Source organism: Brachyhypopomus gauderio, unplaced genomic scaffold, assembly GCF_052324685.1.
Source record: "Brachyhypopomus gauderio isolate BG-103 unplaced genomic scaffold, BGAUD_0.2 sc278, whole genome shotgun sequence".
NCBI lineage: Eukaryota > Metazoa > Chordata > Actinopteri > Gymnotiformes > Hypopomidae > Brachyhypopomus > Brachyhypopomus gauderio.
In genome coordinates, this window is record NW_027507099.1 from 56,514 (window position 1) to 69,181 (window position 12,668).

A 12,668-nucleotide genomic window follows, 5' to 3' on the forward strand; every position below is an offset into this window, starting at 1 on the left:
TTTTCCCAACTAGGTCATTGATACATTGGAATCCCCAATGTTTTCTGGAACAGAATAGGCTATGCCTTTCGGATGAGAATAAAAAAAGACTTCAAGAACCAAAAAAGAAGTTAAGCTGCCTTCAGCTGATGTACTCAGACTAAAGGGAAACACTTTAAATCCCAAGGTGAAATGCACATGCTCAAAATTTTATCAGGACAGAGTACATGTTTTACTTTGATATTAAGAGCGATCACTAGATTGTCTTCCAGTAAATTAATGTTTTCTTCCGCTACAAAACGTTTTTTCAACAACTATAAAGAGGCTATGCAACGAAACTGAGCTGAGATGTCAAGTGCCTTTAATGGTACATTTTTGACCCCACTTCAAATGCTGCTGTTACCTGACCAGTTCGATTGTTAGTTTGCCAGATTCTCAATCTCTGGGATGTGAGATCATGCACCAGGTTTAGTGAATGTTTAAGGGTGAAGGTCTTTAGTTTCTGCACAAATTCCACAAACATAGCTCAGGTCCTGCTCAACATGTCAACATGTGGCGACAGCAAGTGCCTTTGGGGTCCTACAAAAATCGCCCGGCTAGCTCAGTCGGTAGAGCATGAGACTCTTAATCTCAGGGTCGTGGGTTCGAGCCCCACGTTGGGCGAGAGGCTGATTTGTTTGAGTGAAATGTTGAAATTTAGTTAATCTGTTTGCACAAAATACGTCTAAAAAAGAAGAGAAAGGAACATACATCGTCCCTGGGTGGGCTCGAACCACCATCCTTTCGGTTAACAGCCGAACGCGCTAACCGATTGCGCCACAGAGACCAGATGCTGCTGTGCTTACATAGTTCTTCCTCAAAAGAAAAACCCAACAAGCACATTCCTCCTGTTTGCTGGCTTTTGATGAAATGAGCCAATGCATAAAGGATGCAACATCAATGTCACTCACACTTTTCTGCTAGCTTGTCTAAAATTCGCCCTTCCTTCAATTTCTCACTTGTCAAGACCTCCAGGTCTTCAAACAAAAGGTCAGTTTGTAGACCCTTTTCCTGTCAAAGTTTTGATCCTTTTGTCCACCAGTCATCGGAATGTGTATGATTTTCACCAGTTTACACAGTGTAGCTCCCTTGCCTTCAGTTGCAGGGTTATGTCCTCTTAGATAAGACGCTTTTGAAATTATTTATGAAAATGCACCCAAAACCTATTCAAAACAGATTTGATGGAAGCACTGCAGGAGCTGCTCCAAGACGCATTTTGTCCAGGAAATGTGCTATCATGAATGCATCCATATCACCAACACACATTTACAAACCAAACCATAGGCAATAAAATACATGAGTAAACTGATTTGTGGACCTTTGTGGCACTTGGTACTGCTGAGATCAGGATCATTACAGAGTTCAGCAATTATTTTCCCAACTAGGTCATTGATACATTGGAATCCCCAATGTTTTCTGGAACAGAATAGGCTATGCCTTTCGGATGAGAATAAAAAAAGACTTCAAGAACCAAAAAAGAAGTTAAGCTGCCTTCAGCTGATGTACTCAGACTAAAGGGAAACACTTTAAATCCCAAGGTGAAATGCACATGCTCAAAATTTTATCAGGACAGAGTACATGTTTTACTTTGATATTAAGAGTGATCAATGGATTGTCTTCCAGTAAATTAATGTTTTCTTCCGCTACAAAACGTTTTTTCAACAACTATAAAGAGGCTATGCAACGAAACTGAGCTGGGATGTCAAGTGCCTTTAATGGTACCTTTTTGACCCCACTTCAAATGCTGCTGTTACCTGACCAGTTCGATTGTTAGTTTGCCAGATTCTCAATCTCTGGGATGTGAGATCATGCACCAGGTTTAGTGAATGTTTAAGGGTGAAGGTCTTTAATTTCTGCACAAATTCCACAAACATAGCTCAGGTCCTGCTCAACATGTCAACATGTGGCGACAGCAAGTGCCTTTGGGGTCCTACAAAAATCGCCCGGCTAGCTCAGTCGGTAGAGCATGAGACTCTTAATCTCAGGGTCGTGAGTTCGAGCTGTTGGGCGAGAGGCTGATTTGTTTGAGTGAAATGTTGAAATTTAGTTAATCTGTTTGCACAAAATACGTCTAAAAAAGAAGAGAAAGGAACATACATCGTCCCTGGGTGGGCTCGAACCACCATCCTTTCGGTTAACAGCCGAACGCGCTAACCGATTGCGCCACAGAGACCAGATGCTGCTGTGCTTACATAGTTCTTCCTCAAAAGAAAAACCCAACAAGCACATTCCTCCTGTTTGCTGGCTTTTGATGAAATGAGCCAATGCATAAAGGATGCAACATCAATGTCACTCACACTTTTCTGCTAGCTTGTCTAAAATTCGCCCTTCCTTCAATTTCTCACTTGTCAAGACCTCCAGGTCTTCAAACAAAAGGTCAGTTTGTAGACCCTTTTCCTGTCAAAGTTTTGATCCTTTTGTCCACCAGTCATCGGAATGTGTATGATTTTCACCAGTTTACACAGTGTAGCTCCCTTGCCTTCAGTTGCAGGGTTATGTCCTCTTAGATAAGACGCTTTTGAAATTATTTATGAAAATGCACCCAAAACCTATTCAAAACAGATTTGATGGAAGCACTGCAGGAGCTGCTCCAAGACGCATTTTGTCCAGGAAATGTGCTATCATGAATGCATCCATATCACCAACACACATTTACAAACCAAACCATAGGCAATAAAATACATGAGTAAACTGATTTGTGGACCTTTGTGGCACTTGGTACTGCTGAGATCAGGATCATTACAGAGTTCAGCAATTATTTTCCCAACTAGGTCATTGATACATTGGAATCCCCAATGTTTTCTGGAACAGAATAGGCTATGCCTTTCGGATGAGAATAAAAAAAGACTTCAAGAACCAAAAAAGAAGTTAAGCTGCCTTCAGCTGATGTACTCAGACTAAAGGGAAACACTTTAAATCCCAAGGTGAAATGCACATGCTCAAAATTTTATCAGGACAGAGTACATGTTTTACTTTGATATTAAGAGTGATCAATGGATTGTCTTCCAGTAAATTAATGTTTTCTTCCGCTACAAAACGTTTTTTCAACAACTATAAAGAGGCTATGCAACGAAACTGAGCTGGGATGTCAAGTGCCTTTAATGGTACCTTTTTGACCAGTTACCTGACCAGTTCGATTGTTAGTTTGCCAGATTCTCAATCTCTGGGATGTGAGATCATGCACCAGGTTTAGTGAATGTTTAAGGGTGAAGGTCTTTAGTTTCTGCACAAATTCCACAAACATAGCTCAGGTCCTGCTCAACATGTCAACATGTGGCGACAGCAAGTGCCTTTGGGGTCCTACAAAAATCGCCCGGCTAGCTCAGTCGGTAGAGCATGAGACTCTTAATCTCAGGGTCGTGGGTTCGAGCCCCACGTTGGGCGAGAGGCTGATTTGTTTGAGTGAAATGTTGAAATTTAGTTAATCTGTTTGCACAAAATACGTCTAAAAAAGAAGAGAAAGGAACATACATCGTCCCTGGGTGGGCTCGAACCACCATCCTTTCGGTTAACAGCCGAACGCGCTAACCGATTGCGCCACAGAGACCAGATGCTGCTGTGCTTACATAGTTCTTCCTCAAAAGAAAAACCCAACAAGCACATTCCTCCTGTTTGCTGGCTTTTGATGAAATGAGCCAATGCATAAAGGATGCAACATCAATGTCACTCACACTTTTCTGCTAGCTTGTCTAAAATTCGCCCTTCCTTCAATTTCTCACTTGTCAAGACCTCCAGGTCTTCAAACAAAAGGTCAGTTTGTAGACCCTTTTCCTGTCAAAGTTTTGATCCTTTTGTCCACCAGTCATCGGAATGTGTATGATTTTCACCAGTTTACACAGTGTAGCTCCCTTGCCTTCAGTTGCAGGGTTATGTCCTCTTAGATAAGACGCTTTTGAAATTATTTATGAAAATGCACCCAAAACCTATTCAAAACAGATTTGATGGAAGCACTGCAGGAGCTGCTCCAAGACGCATTTTGTCCAGGAAATGTGCTATCATGAATGCATCCATATCACCAACACACATTTACAAACCAAACCATAGGCAATAAAATACATGAGTAAACTGATTTGTGGACCTTTGTGGCACTTGGTACTGCTGAGATCAGGATCATTACAGAGTTCAGCAATTATTTTCCCAACTAGGTCATTGATACATTGGAATCCCCAATGTTTTCTGGAACAGAATAGGCTATGCCTTTCGGATGAGAATAAAAAAAGACTTCAAGAACCAAAAAAGAAGTTAAGCTGCCTTCAGCTGATGTACTCAGACTACAGGGAAACACTTTAAATCCCAAGGTGAAATGCACATGCTCAAAATTTTATCAGGACAGAGTACATGTTTTACTTTGATATTAAGAGTGATCAATGGATTGTCTTCCAGTAAATTAATGTTTTCTTCCGCTACAAAACGTTTTTTCAACAACTATAAAGAGGCTATGCAACGAAACTGAGCTGGGATGTCAAGTGCCTTTAATGGTACCTTTTTGACCCCACTTCAAATGCTGCTGTTACCTGACCAGTTCGATTGTTAGTTTGCCAGATTCTCAATCTCTGGGATGTGAGATCATGCACCAGGTTTAGTGAATGTTTAAGGGTGAAGGTCTTTAATTTCTGCACAAATTCCACAAACATAGCTCAGGTCCTGCTCAACATGTCAACATGTGGCGACAGCAAGTGCCTTTGGGGTCCTACAAAAATCGCCCGGCTAGCTCAGTCGGTAGAGCATGAGACTCTTAATCTCAGGGTCGTGAGTTCGAGCTGTTGGGCGAGAGGCTGATTTGTTTGAGTGAAATGTTGAAATTTAGTTAATCTGTTTGCACAAAATACGTCTAAAAAAGAAGAGAAAGGAACATACATCGTCCCTGGGTGGGCTCGAACCACCATCCTTTCGGTTAACAGCCGAACGCGCTAACCAATTGCGCCACAGAGACCAGATGCTGCTGTGCTTACATAGTTCTTCCTCAAAAGAAAAACCCAACAAGCACATTCCTCCTGTTTGCTGGCTTTTGATGAAATGAGCCAATGCATAAAGGATGCAACATCAATGTCACTCACACTTTTCTGCTAGCTTGTCTAAAATTCGCCCTTCCTTCAATTTCTCACTTGTCAAGACCTCCAGGTCTTCAAACAAAAGGTCAGTTTGTAGACCCTTTTCCTGTCAAAGTTTTGATCCTTTTGTCCACCAGTCATCGGAATGTGTATGATTTTCACCAGTTTACACAGTGTAGCTCCCTTGCCTTCAGTTGCAGGGTTATGTCCTCTTAGATAAGACGCTTTTGAAATTATTTATGAAAATGCACCCAAAACCTATTCAAAACAGATTTGATGGAAGCACTGCAGGAGCTGCTCCAAGACGCATTTTGTCCAGGAAATGTGCTATCATGAATGCATCCATATCACCAACACACATTTACAAACCAAACCATAGGCAATAAAATACATGAGTAAACTGATTTGTGGACCTTTGTGGCACTTGGTACTGCTGAGATCAGGATCATTACAGAGTTCAGCAATTATTTTCCCAACTAGGTCATTGATACATTGGAATCCCCAATGTTTTCTGGAACAGAATAGGCTATGCCTTTCGGATGAGAATAAAAAAAGACTTCAAGAACCAAAAAAGAAGTTAAGCTGCCTTCAGCTGATGTACTCAGACTAAAGGGAAACACTTTAAATCCCAAGGTGAAATGCACATGCTCAAAATTTTATCAGGACAGAGTACATGTTTTACTTTGATATTAAGAGTGATCAATGGATTGTCTTCCAGTAAATTAATGTTTTCTTCCGCTACAAAACGTTTTTTCAACAACTATAAAGAGGCTATGCAACGAAACTGAGCTGGGATGTCAAGTGCCTTTAATGGTACCTTTTTGACCAGTTACCTGACCAGTTCGATTGTTAGTTTGCCAGATTCTCAATCTCTGGGATGTGAGATCATGCACCAGGTTTAGTGAATGTTTAAGGGTGAAGGTCTTTAGTTTCTGCACAAATTCCACAAACATAGCTCAGGTCCTGCTCAACATGTCAACATGTGGCGACAGCAAGTGCCTTTGGGGTCCTACAAAAATCGCCCGGCTAGCTCAGTCGGTAGAGCATGAGACTCTTAATCTCAGGGTCGTGGGTTCGAGCCCCACGTTGGGCGAGAGGCTGATTTGTTTGAGTGAAATGTTGAAATTTAGTTAATCTGTTTGCACAAAATACGTCTAAAAAAGAAGAGAAAGGAACATACATCGTCCCTGGGTGGGCTCGAACCACCATCCTTTCGGTTAACAGCCGAACGCGCTAACCGATTGCGCCACAGAGACCAGATGCTGCTGTGCTTACATAGTTCTTCCTCAAAAGAAAAACCCAACAAGCACATTCCTCCTGTTTGCTGGCTTTTGATGAAATGAGCCAATGCATAAAGGATGCAACATCAATGTCACTCACACTTTTCTGCTAGCTTGTCTAAAATTCGCCCTTCCTTCAATTTCTCACTTGTCAAGACCTCCAGGTCTTCAAACAAAAGGTCAGTTTGTAGACCCTTTTCCTGTCAAAGTTTTGATCCTTTTGTCCACCAGTCATCGGAATGTGTATGATTTTCACCAGTTTACACAGTGTAGCTCCCTTGCCTTCAGTTGCAGGGTTATGTCCTCTTAGATAAGACGCTTTTGAAATTATTTATGAAAATGCACCCAAAACCTATTCAAAACAGATTTGATGGAAGCACTGCAGGAGCTGCTCCAAGACGCATTTTGTCCAGGAAATGTGCTATCATGAATGCATCCATATCACCAACACACATTTACAAACCAAACCATAGGCAATAAAATACATGAGTAAACTGATTTGTGGACCTTTGTGGCACTTGGTACTGCTGAGATCAGGATCATTACAGAGTTCAGCAATTATTTTCCCAACTAGGTCATTGATACATTGGAATCCCCAATGTTTTCTGGAACAGAATAGGCTATGCCTTTCGGATGAGAATAAAAAAAGACTTCAAGAACCAAAAAAGAAGTTAAGCTGCCTTCAGCTGATGTACTCAGACTAAAGGGAAACACTTTAAATCCCAAGGTGAAATGCACATGCTCAAAATTTTATCAGGACAGAGTACATGTTTTACTTTGATATTAAGAGTGATCAATGGATTGTCTTCCAGTAAATTAATGTTTTCTTCCGCTACAAAACGTTTTTTCAACAACTATAAAGAGGCTATGCAACGAAACTGAGCTGGGATGTCAAGTGCCTTTAATGGTACATTTTTGACCCCACTTCAAATGCTGCTGTTACCTGACCAGTTCGATTGTTAGTTTGCCAGATTCTCAATCTCTGGGATGTGAGATCATGCACCAGGTTTAGTGAATGTTTAAGGGTGAAGGTCTTTAGTTTCTGAACAAATTCCACAAACATAGCTCAGGTCCTGCTCAACATGTCAACATGTGGCGACAGCAAGTGCCTTTGGGGTCCTACAAAAATCGCCCGGCTAGCTCAGTCGGTAGAGCATGAGACTCTTAATCTCAGGGTCGTGGGTTCGAGCCCCACGTTGGGCGAGAGGCTGATTTGTTTGAGTGAAATGTTGAAATTTAGTTAATCTGTTTGCACAAAATACGTCTAAAAAAGAAGAGAAAGGAACATACATCGTCCCTGAGTGGGCTCGAACCACCATCCTTTCGGTTAACAGCCGAACGCGCTAACCGATTGCGCCACAGAGACCAGATGCTGCTGTGCTTACATAGTTCTTCCTCAAAAGAAAAACCCAACAAGCACATTCCTCCTGTTTGCTGGCTTTTGATGAAATGAGCCAATGCATAAAGGATGCAACATCAATGTCACTTACACTTTTCTGCTAGCTTGTCTAAAATTCGCCCTTCCTTCAATTTCTCACTTGTCAAGACCTCCAGGTCTTCAAACAAAAGGTCAGTTTGTAGACCCTTTTCCTGTCAAAGTTTTGATCCTTTTGTCCACCAGTCATCGGAATGTGTATGATTTTCACCAGTTTACACAGTGTAGCTCCCTTGCCTTCAGTTGCAGGGTTATGTCCTCTTAGATAAGACGCTTTTGAAATTATTTATGAAAATGCACCCAAAACCTATTCAAAACAGATTTGATGGAAGCACTGCAGGAGCTGCTCCAAGACGCATTTTGTCCAGGAAATGTGCTATCATGAATGCATCCATATCACCAACACACATTTACAAACCAAACCATAGGCAATAAAATACATGAGTAAACTGATTTGTGGACCTTTGTGGCACTTGGTACTGCTGAGATCAGGATCATTACAGAGTTCAGCAATTATTTTCCCAACTAGGTCATTGATACATTGGAATCCCCAATGTTTTCTGGAACAGAATAGGCTATGCCTTTCGGATGAGAATAAAAAAAGACTTCAAGAACCAAAAAAGAAGTTAAGCTGCCTTCAGCTGATGTACTCAGACTAAAGGGAAACACTTTAAATCCCAAGGTGAAATGCACATGCTCAAAATTTTATCAGGACAGAGTACATGTTTTACTTTGATATTAAGAGTGATCAATGGATTGTCTTCCAGTAAATTAATGTTTTCTTCCGCTACAAAACGTTTTTTCAACAACTATAAAGAGGCTATGCAACGAAACTGAGCTGGGATGTCAAGTGCCTTTAATGGTACCTTTTTGACCCCACTTCAAATGCTGCTGTTACCTGACCAGTTCGATTGTTAGTTTGCCAGATTCTCAATCTCTGGGATGTGAGATCATGCACCAGGTTTAGTGAATGTTTAAGGGTGAAGGTCTTTAATTTCTGCACAAATTCCACAAACATAGCTCAGGTCCTGCTCAACATGTCAACATGTGGCGACAGCAAGTGCCTTTGGGGTCCTACAAAAATCGCCCGGCTAGCTCAGTCGGTAGAGCATGAGACTCTTAATCTCAGGGTCGTGAGTTCGAGCCCCATGTTGGGCGAGAGGCTGATTTGTTTGAGTGAAATGTTGAAATTTAGTTAATCTGTTTGCACAAAATACGTCTAAAAAAGAAGAGAAAGGAACATACATCGTCCCTGGGTGGGCTCGAACCACCATCCTTTCGGTTAACAGCCGAACGCGCAAACCGATTGCACCACAGAGACCAGATGCTGCTGTGCTTACATAGTTCTTCCTATAAAGAAAAACCCAACAAGCACATTCCTCCTGTTTGCTGGCTTTTGATGAAATGAGCCAATGCATAAAGGATGCAACATCAATGTCACTCACACTTTTCTGCTAGCTTGTCTAAAATTCGCCCTTCCTTCAATTTCTCACTTGTCAAGACCTCCAGGTCTTCAAACAAAAGGTCAGTTTGTAGACCCTTTTCCTGTCAAAGTTTTGATCCTTTTGTCCACCAGTCATCGGAATGTGTATGATTTTCACCAGTTTACACAGTGTAGCTCCCTTGCCTTCAGTTGCAGGGTTATGTCGTCTTAGATAAGACGCTTTTGAAATTATTTGTGAAAATGCACCCAAAACCTATTCAAAACAGATTTGATGGAAGCACTGCAGGAGCTGCTCCAAGACACATTTTGTCCAGAAAATGTGCTATCATGAATGCATCCATATCACCAACACACATTTACAAACCAAACCATAGGCAATAAAATACATGAGTAAACTGATTTGTGGACCTTTGTGGCACTTGGTACTGCTGAGATCAGGATCATTACAGAGTTCAGCAATTATTTTCCCAACTAGGTCATTGATACATTGGAATCCCCAATGTTTTCTGGAACAGAATAGGCTATGCCTTTCGGATGAGAATAAAAAAAGACTTCAAGAACCAAAAAAGAAGTTAAGCTGCCTTCAGCTGATGTACTCAGACTAAAGGGAAACACTTTAAATCCCAAGGTGAAATGCACATGCTCAAAATTTTATCAGGACAGAGTACATGTTTTACTTTGATATTAAGAGCGATCACTGGATTGTCTTCCAGTAAATTAATGTTTTCTTCCGCTACAAAACGTTTTTTCAACAACTATAAAGAGGCTATGCAACGAAACTGAGCTGGGATGTCAAGTGCCTTTAATGGTACCTTTTTGACCCCACTTCAAATGCTGCTGTTACCTGACCAGTTCGATTGTTAGTTTGCCAGATTCTCAATCTCTGGGATGTGAGATCATGCACCAGGTTTAGTGAATGTTTAAGGGTGAAGGTCTTTAATTTCTGCACAAATTCCACAAACATAGCTCAGGTCCTGCTCAACATGTCAACATGTGGCGACAGCAAGTGCCTTTGGGGTCTTACAAAAATCGCCCGGCTAGCTCAGTCGGTAGAGCATGAGACTCTTAATCTCAGGGTCGTGGGTTCGAGCCCCACGTTGGGCGAGAGGCTGATTTGTTTGAGTGAAATGTTGAAATTTAGTTAATCTGTTTGCACAAAATACGTCTAAAAAAGAAGAGAAAGGAACATACATCGTCCCTGGGTGGGCTCGAACCACCATCCTTTCGGTTAACAGCCGAACGCGCTAACCGATTGCGCCACAGAGACCAGATGCTGCTGTGCTTACATAGTTCTTCCTCAAAAGAAAAACCCAACAAGCACATTCCTCCTGTTTGCTGGCTTTTGATGAAATGAGCCAATGCATAAAGGATGCAACATCAATGTCACTCACACTTTTCTGCTAGCTTGTCTAAAATTCGCCCTTCCTTCAATTTCTCACTTGTCAAGACCTGCAGGTCTTCAAACAAAAGGTCAGTTTGTAGACCCTTTTCCTGTCAAAGTTTTGATCCTTTTGTCCACCAGTCATCGGAATGTGTATGATTTTCACCAGTTTACACAGTGTAGCTCCCTTGCCTTCAGTTGCAGGGTTATGTCCTCTTAGATAAGACGCTTTTGAAATTATTTGTGAAAATGCACCCAAAACCTATTCAAAACAGATTTGATGGAAGCACTGCAGGAGCTGCTCCAAGACGCATTTTGTCCAGAAAATGTGCTATCATGAATGCATCCATATCACCAACACACATTTACAAACCAAACCATAGGCAATAAAATACATGAGTAAACTGATTTGTGGACCTTTGTGGCACTTGGTACTGCTGAGATCAGGATCATTACAGAGTTCAGCAATTATTTTCCCAACTAGGTCATTGATACATTGGAATCCCCAATGTTTTCTGGAACAGAATAGGCTATGCCTTTCGGATGAGAATAAAAAAAGACTTCAAGAACCAAAAAAGAAGTTAAGCTGCCTTCAGCTGATGTACTCAGACTAAAGGGAAACACTTTAAATCCCAAGGTGAAATGCACATGCTCAAAATTTTATCAGGACAGAGTACATGTTTTACTTTGATATTAAGAGCGATCACTAGATTGTCTTCCAGTAAATTAATGTTTTCTTCCGCTACAAAACGTTTTTTCAACAACTATAAAGAGGCTATGCAACGAAACTGAGCTGAGATGTCAAGTGCCTTTAATGGTACATTTTTGACCCCACTTCAAATGCTGCTGTTACCTGACCAGTTCGATTGTTAGTTTGCCAGATTCTCAATCTCTGGGATGTGAGATCATGCACCAGGTTTAGTGAATGTTTAAGGGTGAAGGTCTTTAGTTTCTGCACAAATTCCACAAACATAGCTCAGGTCCTGCTCAACATGTCAACATGTGGCGACAGCAAGTGCCTTTGGGGTCCTACAAAAATCGCCCGGCTAGCTCAGTCGGTAGAGCATGAGACTCTTAATCTCAGGGTCGTGGGTTCGAGCCCCACGTTGGGCGAGAGGCTGATTTGTTTGAGTGAAATGTTGAAATTTAGTTAATCTGTTTGCACAAAATACGTCTAAAAAAGAAGAGAAAGGAACATACATCGTCCCTGGGTGGGCTCGAACCACCATCCTTTCGGTTAACAGCCGAACGCGCTAACCGATTGCGCCACAGAGACCAGATGCTGCTGTGCTTACATAGTTCTTCCTCAAAAGAAAAACCCAACAAGCACATTCCTCCTGTTTGCTGGCTTTTGATGAAATGAGCCAATGCATAAAGGATGCAACATCAATGTCACTCACACTTTTCTGCTAGCTTGTCTAAAATTCGCCCTTCCTTCAATTTCTCACTTGTCAAGACCTCCAGGTCTTCAAACAAAAGGTCAGTTTGTAGACCCTTTTCCTGTCAAAGTTTTGATCCTTTTGTCCACCAGTCATCGGAATGTGTATGATTTTCACCAGTTTACACAGTGTAGCTCCCTTGCCTTCAGTTGCAGGGTTATGTCCTCTTAGATAAGACGCTTTTGAAATTATTTATGAAAATGCACCCAAAACCTATTCAAAACAGATTTGATGGAAGCACTGCAGGAGCTGCTCCAAGACGCATTTTGTCCAGGAAATGTGCTATCATGAATGCATCCATATCACCAACACACATTTACAAACCAAACCATAGGCAATAAAATACATGAGTAAACTGATTTGTGGACCTTTGTGGCACTTGGTACTGCTGAGATCAGGATCATTACAGAGTTCAGCAATTATTTTCCCAACTAGGTCATTGATACATTGGAATCCCCAATGTTTTCTGGAACAGAATAGGCTATGCCTTTCGGATGAGAATAAAAAAAGACTTCAAGAACCAAAAAAGAAGTTAAGCTGCCTTCAGCTGATGTACTCAGACTAAAGGGAAACACTTTAAATCCCAAGGTGAAATGCACATGCTCAAAATTTTATCAGGA

At 41.4% G+C, this 12,668-nt stretch overlaps 14 non-coding genes across 14 annotated transcripts; 6 read left to right on the forward strand and 8 right to left on the reverse strand.

Moving 5' to 3' along the window:
- The first annotated feature begins 569 nt into the window (after positions 1–569).
- On the forward strand, positions 570–642 carry trnak-cuu (transfer RNA lysine (anticodon CUU)). The gene has a single exon. It is a non-coding gene; the product is annotated as a tRNA-Lys (tRNA).
- An 89-nt stretch (positions 643–731) lies between these two features.
- trnan-guu (transfer RNA asparagine (anticodon GUU)) lies at positions 732–805 on the reverse strand. The gene has a single exon. It is a non-coding gene; the product is annotated as a tRNA-Asn (tRNA).
- Positions 806–2,117: 1,312 nt separating this feature from the next.
- Positions 2,118–2,191, reverse strand: trnan-guu (transfer RNA asparagine (anticodon GUU)). The gene has a single exon. It is a non-coding gene; the product is annotated as a tRNA-Asn (tRNA).
- Positions 2,192–3,329: 1,138 nt separating this feature from the next.
- On the forward strand, positions 3,330–3,402 carry trnak-cuu (transfer RNA lysine (anticodon CUU)). The gene has a single exon. It is a non-coding gene; the product is annotated as a tRNA-Lys (tRNA).
- An 89-nt stretch (positions 3,403–3,491) lies between these two features.
- On the reverse strand, positions 3,492–3,565 carry trnan-guu (transfer RNA asparagine (anticodon GUU)). Its single transcript has one exon. It is a non-coding gene; the product is annotated as a tRNA-Asn (tRNA).
- A 1,312-nt stretch (positions 3,566–4,877) lies between these two features.
- On the reverse strand, positions 4,878–4,951 carry trnan-guu (transfer RNA asparagine (anticodon GUU)). Its single transcript has one exon. It is a non-coding gene; the product is annotated as a tRNA-Asn (tRNA).
- Positions 4,952–6,089: 1,138 nt separating this feature from the next.
- Positions 6,090–6,162, forward strand: trnak-cuu (transfer RNA lysine (anticodon CUU)). Its single transcript has one exon. It is a non-coding gene; the product is annotated as a tRNA-Lys (tRNA).
- Positions 6,163–6,251: 89 nt separating this feature from the next.
- On the reverse strand, positions 6,252–6,325 carry trnan-guu (transfer RNA asparagine (anticodon GUU)). Its single transcript has one exon. It is a non-coding gene; the product is annotated as a tRNA-Asn (tRNA).
- A 1,154-nt stretch (positions 6,326–7,479) lies between these two features.
- On the forward strand, positions 7,480–7,552 carry trnak-cuu (transfer RNA lysine (anticodon CUU)). Its single transcript has one exon. It is a non-coding gene; the product is annotated as a tRNA-Lys (tRNA).
- An 89-nt stretch (positions 7,553–7,641) lies between these two features.
- trnan-guu (transfer RNA asparagine (anticodon GUU)) lies at positions 7,642–7,715 on the reverse strand. The gene has a single exon. It is a non-coding gene; the product is annotated as a tRNA-Asn (tRNA).
- A 2,544-nt stretch (positions 7,716–10,259) lies between these two features.
- trnak-cuu (transfer RNA lysine (anticodon CUU)) lies at positions 10,260–10,332 on the forward strand. Its single transcript has one exon. It is a non-coding gene; the product is annotated as a tRNA-Lys (tRNA).
- An 89-nt stretch (positions 10,333–10,421) lies between these two features.
- On the reverse strand, positions 10,422–10,495 carry trnan-guu (transfer RNA asparagine (anticodon GUU)). The gene has a single exon. It is a non-coding gene; the product is annotated as a tRNA-Asn (tRNA).
- Positions 10,496–11,649: 1,154 nt separating this feature from the next.
- Positions 11,650–11,722, forward strand: trnak-cuu (transfer RNA lysine (anticodon CUU)). The gene has a single exon. It is a non-coding gene; the product is annotated as a tRNA-Lys (tRNA).
- An 89-nt stretch (positions 11,723–11,811) lies between these two features.
- On the reverse strand, positions 11,812–11,885 carry trnan-guu (transfer RNA asparagine (anticodon GUU)). The gene has a single exon. It is a non-coding gene; the product is annotated as a tRNA-Asn (tRNA).
- Positions 11,886–12,668: the final 783 nt, after the last annotated feature.